This window comes from Elephantulus edwardii, unplaced genomic scaffold, assembly GCF_000299155.1.
Source record: "Elephantulus edwardii isolate Elephantulus edwardi_28Jun2011 unplaced genomic scaffold, EleEdw1.0 scaffold00037, whole genome shotgun sequence".
In the NCBI taxonomy this organism is placed as follows: domain Eukaryota; kingdom Metazoa; phylum Chordata; class Mammalia; order Macroscelidea; family Macroscelididae; genus Elephantulus; species Elephantulus edwardii.
The window spans coordinates 19326559-19332718 of record NW_006399787.1 but is presented as its reverse complement, the minus strand read 5'-3'; the positions used below and the strand labels follow the sequence as shown (position 1 = coordinate 19332718).

The following is a 6160-nucleotide window of genomic DNA, read 5'->3' as shown; positions in this document are numbered from 1 at the left end:
TGGGGCCTTATTTTTGGCTATTTCCTTCAAAGCAGCTTGAACTTCTTCCTTCATCACCATAGGCTCTTGCTCATATGTTATTTCATTAAATTCTTCTGTGTCGTAGAATGAGGGTGACATCAGGGTGGACGTAAGACTGAGAAAAACTGGATAAATTATGTATACTGCTTTGAAGCTGATGAGGGAGAGAACAGGTTAAAAGTAATATCTTTTAGGGCATTATGATTATCATAAGAGTTCGGAATGAGGTTTGCAAGTGGAGTATACTCAGGGTGGGTGTAGTGCGGAGGGATTGCAATACCAATGAGGGAGTTTTTCTTTTGCTTTTCAAGGAGAAGAGTGATCTGGAGGTGGGGGTAGGGTGGGTGGCAGGAAAAGTGCAATAATTAATGAATGGAAATCCAAAATCTCTGTAAATGGTCATTGAAATAAAAAAAAAATTCTTCTGTGTCTGCCAATTTTCAATACAGTGATTCAGTATATTCTTTCCATCTTCTTTTAATACTTTCTGGATCCTTTAATAGGCCCCAGTGGCCTAATGGATAAGGCACTGGCTTCCTAAGCCAGGGATTGTGGGTTCGAGTCCCACCTGGGGTAGAATATTTTATAGACTGTAAAAACAAAACAAAAAAACCAAAAAACAAAAAACCCTAACAAGTCTATCTTGGAGGAAGTACAACCAAAGTGTCCTTAGAGGAAAAGATGGTGAAACTTTGTCTTGTATACCTTGATTGTATTGTCAGGAGAGACCATCCTTGGAAAAAGACAACATGTTGGGAAACGTGGAGAGTCAGAAAAAGAGAGGAAGACCCTCAACAAGACGGATTGACACACTGACTGTAACAGTGGGGTTGAGCCTGTTAAAGATGGCTAGGACAGTGCAGGACAGGGCAAAGTTCCAGTCTGCTGTTCATACTCTCATGAGAGGTTGTGAGCTGTAGTCAACAGGAAGGCCACTAACAGCAATGACACGTCCTTAACCTCATCCATTCTTCTACAATGTTCAGTCTGCTTTTCATTCCATTGTTGATATTTATTTTCAGATATTGGATTTTACTGCTAGAAGTTACATATGGTTCTTTTAATTTATGTCTTTAATTTCTTTTTTTTATTATATCCATATCTTTTCTTTTTTTCAAACAAGAAGTTTATTTAAACAACAAGATGCTTGACTTGAAGGAAAAACTATCTAGGATTCATTTCTTTTAGATTAATTTACCCCTACTAAAAGACAGATTGCCCTACATATAACAGCTACGTACAAAAAAGTTATAAAATGGTCCCTGGTTTTACAATGATAAATGAAAAACATTAAAATTTTCTAATCAAACAAGGTATGTAAGGATTTTTATGTCATTTTTGTTAAGCAGTGAGAACAAAATAACTTATTGGAATATAAAGATGAGAGCTGAATGAGCATGCCACTTAGGGAGAAAGGGGATATTTTCATAGAACCGGTATTTTTCCCCATCCCATCTCCACTAGATGTTGATCAAAACCTACCATTGGCCATTTAGTTTATAAATAAAACAAACAAAAAAACCCTGCAATATGCGTGTGCACATGCACCAGTTACTTTATGTACAATAAAAGAATAGGGAGGGGGAAATGAAAGAAGAGAGAAAACTATGCTGGAGCAGTTAGGATGTGCTAGAACCCAATTGTGGTTTTCTAATTGAGAATGTATTCTTGGTCTGCAGGATCAGAGTTCTGGGGTAAAACAGCAGGCTCCTCTGTGTTTATTTTAGAAGATACCTCCTGTCTGCTGCTCGAACACATCAATTTTATCTTCATCCTCCATTTCCAACTGTGCAGGTGTATTTGAGTCATTGATTGGCTGTCCATCAAATTGGAATCTGATCTGCCTCATTGACAAACCCTGTCATTCACATTAAGCTTTCATTAATTTACTAAGTGGTGTATGCCTCTTAATCTTAAACTGCACCACAGAACCATCCTGTCCTGCCACCTTCAAATTAATAGGGTCGTTGTTCTCAGTCTTGACTCCTTCCTTGGGTTTCTCGTCGGCCGTGGCCAGTGCCGGAGTCTCCTCAGCAGCCACTTCACAAAAGGGGCACCAGGTCCACGTCGAACCAGCACGCAAGCAGCACCAGGAGCGGCAGGAGACTATTATATCCGTATCTTTAAGGGAGCTCTGGTAGCTTAGTGGTTAAGAAGATTCATTACCAACATAAAGGTTGTTGTTATTGTTGTTGTTGATTGTCATCGAGTCAAGCACGACTCATAGCAACCTTATGAATAAAAGGCCTGAAGCCTTCCTATAACTGTCGACATTTATCAAAGTTCATAGTTTCCAGAGGCATGTTGTTTAGGAAGTGGATGCCACACCTACTTCCAAAACATAAAGGTAGTCCATTCAAATCCACTAGCTGCTTCATGGAAGAGAGATGGGCAGTCTTCCTCTGTAATTTACAGTCTCTGAAAACTCTCTGAAAGGTCAGCTGTAAGTCTGTTCCAACTCAATAGCAATGAGTGGAAATCGTTCTTTAAATCCTTGAGATTATTTTGTGTATTCATAATAGTGTTTTATAATATGCTTAATCTAATTTCTTAATATAAATTAATTTTGTAACCTCTGCCTTTTCTAGGTCAATTTCTATTATGTGATTTTGTCCTGGATTACATTTTCCTGTTTTATGATGAGTTTAGTGATTTTTTAATTGGATACTGACTGTTTTGAAAATTGCATTTTTGAGCATCTATATTGTGTTATCTTCCTTTAAAAAGTGCTGAGCTTTTATCTGGCAGTATGTTCAATTATTTACAGATCAGCTTGTTCCTTTAGGGATTTATTTTAAGCTTTGTTGAGTGGATCTGAGGTTGCTTTTTTTTTTCCCTAGGGAAAAGTTTAGTCCTACAACTACAGTATGATTCTTATGAAGTCTCCACTAAATGTTCTGGATAATCAAAGGCATTCTGTACTCTATCATTTGAACATCCTACAAATTACGTAAATTTTATTATTCAGTTTATGTCTCTTGGTCTCCTTGTCGTCATCCTCCCCCTTCTCCTCTTCCTTCTCCTCCTTCTTCCTATTGATCCAATTCCAACTCATGTTGTTTTTGTTGTTACATGCCGCAGAGTTGCTTGCAACTCACAGCAACCATATCTATGTACAATAGCTCTGAACGACAAAAGAACTACATGGTCCTATACATCCTCATGGTCATTGCGATGTTTGAACCCATTGTTGCAGTCACTGTGTCAGTGCATCTCATTGAAGGCCGTCTTCGTTTCGTCTGACCCTCTACTGAGCATCATGTTCTTCTCCAGAGAGAGTTCCCTTCTCATAATACATATAAATAAAAAAGAAAACTACCTCAAATCCATTGCCTTCAAGCCAGAACAATCCACGGCTACCCTTCATTGGCTTTCTGAGACTGTAAATCACACACAAGGAAATTGTCCACCTTTCTCCCACAGAGCCACTGGTAGATTAGAACTGCCATTGACAGAGCAACTGACCACAGACTTCATGTCCTTAACTACCTTAAAGTACATTTTAGTGTTCAGCAAATATGAAAGTATCATTGCATAGATTTCTGTAGCTATTTTCTCTGCATGTTTTTATGTTGTTAGGTGCAGTCAAGTACGATTCATAGAGATCCTATGAACCTTGATCTATCCTGTATCATTCTCAACATCTCTGCTGTATTAGAGCCTATTACTGCAGATATTCTGTCAATCCATCCGGTTGAGGGTCTTTCTTTCTTTTGCCAACCCTCCATCTTTCCAAGCATGATGTCCCCGTCCAAGGAATAGTCTCTCCTAGCATCTTCTCTGCATAGGCTCCTTCCTCCCTCCCAACTCAAACTCTGCTCTCAACTCTCAAAGGTCCATGTCTCCTTGACCTCCAAGTCCTCTCTCTTTGACTCAGGAAAACCACTATGCTCTGCTTGGTATCCGTTTTCCTATCTTTGGCCCAGAATGTGTCTGAAGTTACAGTAATCATAGAGCACACCTTGCTTATTCCTTTTATCTTCCAATATCAAAAGCCATTGGTACATTTGTTTTGTCTCATTTTCTAGTTGTTTACAGTGTACAGAGTGTAGACACTGTCATTTTGTGTCTTAGGAGGAATTCTCTAGAGGAGTAAAAACAGTGAAGTGTATAGATAGATGACAGGCAGATAGATAAGGTTCCATTCTGACAACTCTGTTGTCAGTTTGGACGTAAGTTAAAGATCTGATTATTTTAAAAGTTATTATTGTATTTTATTAACAGTATTTTTATAAAGCCAATCTCTCTTTGTTTTGGTTTAGAAATATTGCCTGTAAACTTATAGATACACTTTAGTATAACAGAGTGGCATCTGCTTCCTAAACAATATGCCACTGGAAACTCTATGAACTTTGAGAAACAATATAGAAAGGCTTCAGGTCCTTTGTTCATAGGGTCTCTGTGACTCATGCTTGACTCTATGGCAATCAACAACAACAACAACATAGTATTTGTAATGATAGATAGCTCAGGTTGCCCTGCCAACCCAATGGCACATGATTTGAATCCTCCAGCTGCTCTACGGGAGAAAGACAGGCAATCTCCTCCCTCTGAAAACCCGCTGGAATGTCAGCTATACACCAATTTTCACTTATAGGCACAAAACAATAACAACATCTAAGTTGTCATGACATCCTATATGTTATGATAAGCTATATTGGGTGAGGGTAATGTCATTATTTTTTTATTTGTTGAAAGCCTGAGACTATCTGAACAAAAATTATTTCAAGGAAAGAACTTAGCCAACTATAAAGGCTGGCAAGTCCCAAACCTGTGAGTCCAGCAGACAGCTGGAGCCTTCACAAGGATGTAGGGACTGATGAATCCAAAATCTGCAGGAAAGCAATTGGCTCTGGCTCATGAGCTTGTAGGAGCTGATAAATCTACAATTTGCAGGTCAGGCACAGGCTTCTGACTCACATCCCAAGAACTAAAGGTCACAGAATGAGGAGATGAATGCAGGATAAAAAAAGATAGTAAGATCTACAAGAACACCTGTATCTATTAGATACAGACCACACACACCCCCAAAGAAAAGCCTCCTTCTAAGTGATTGGCCACTCCCAGCAGAACACAAAATTATTACATAACCCCTTCCAAATCACCAAGAATCACAAGCTAGCTGAGTTGACATATATTAACCATTACATAGGGTCGCTATGAGTCGCAGGCGACTCGACGGCACATAACAACAACAACATGCAGTCATGACCAAAAGCAGAAACCCTAAGATTTTAGCGAAAGAAATAGAAGTGAAAGGGGGAGCAAAAGGAACTAGACACTGGTGATCTGGTTAGGAGGCAACAGGGAGGTAGCAGAAAAATTTAGCATCTATAAGCCATGCAGGAACAGGTATAGACATGGAAGGGGAATCAACGAAGACGTTAGAGGTTACTAAAAGCAGATCTCAGTTGTTTTCCCAGGCAATGGACTATTTTCTTCTCTAGACCCACTCTTTATCCTGCATCTTGCATCAGAAGGCTCCTTTCTCCCCTAGTTTTTCATTATGTTCATTCAAAGAGAGGTTCTGGAAGAAAATCAGAGGGTTGGAAGAACAAGAGGTTGGTACTTGTTCCCCTAGTGTCTTTCTTCTTGTTGATGGGCTTTCCCAACCCCAACGTTTTATAAAGTAGCCTTAGAAAGCAGTGTCCTTCTTACAAGTACCTACTCTGGATTCCGGTAACTCCTTTTCTCATACCTTTAGATTTGGGGATAATAATACTTGCCCAAGGGAGTTGTGGTGGCCTAGTGTTAAGAAGCTGTGCTGTGGTCCCAAAAGCACATGGTTCGAATCTACCAGCCACTCCACAGAAGAAGGATGGACAATCTCCTCCTGCATGATTAACTGCCTCTGAAAACCTGCTGGAGGGTCAGCTATGGGTCGGTTCTGACCTGATGGTAAATAACAACAACAACAATGCCATAATTTATAAAACATCAAAAGCATTAGTTCTTCGGTCTTCTTCAATCATTAATTATTGTCTAGCATACGTATGAGGTGATTAAAAATGCCATAGCATGGGTCAGATACACTTCATTCCTCAAAGGGACACCACTGTGTTTTTTTTAAAATAGAAAATGAAATAATAAAGAGGTTTGGGGAGGGGAGAAATTAGTAATTTTAAAATACTGTTGTTTT

General features: G+C 39.2%; 1 non-coding gene across 1 annotated transcript; it reads left to right on the top strand.

Moving 5' to 3' along the window:
• The first annotated feature begins 524 nt into the window (after positions 1-524).
• Positions 525-597, top strand: TRNAR-CCU. Its single transcript has one exon. It is a non-coding gene; the product is annotated as a tRNA-Arg (tRNA).
• Positions 598-6160: the final 5563 nt, after the last annotated feature.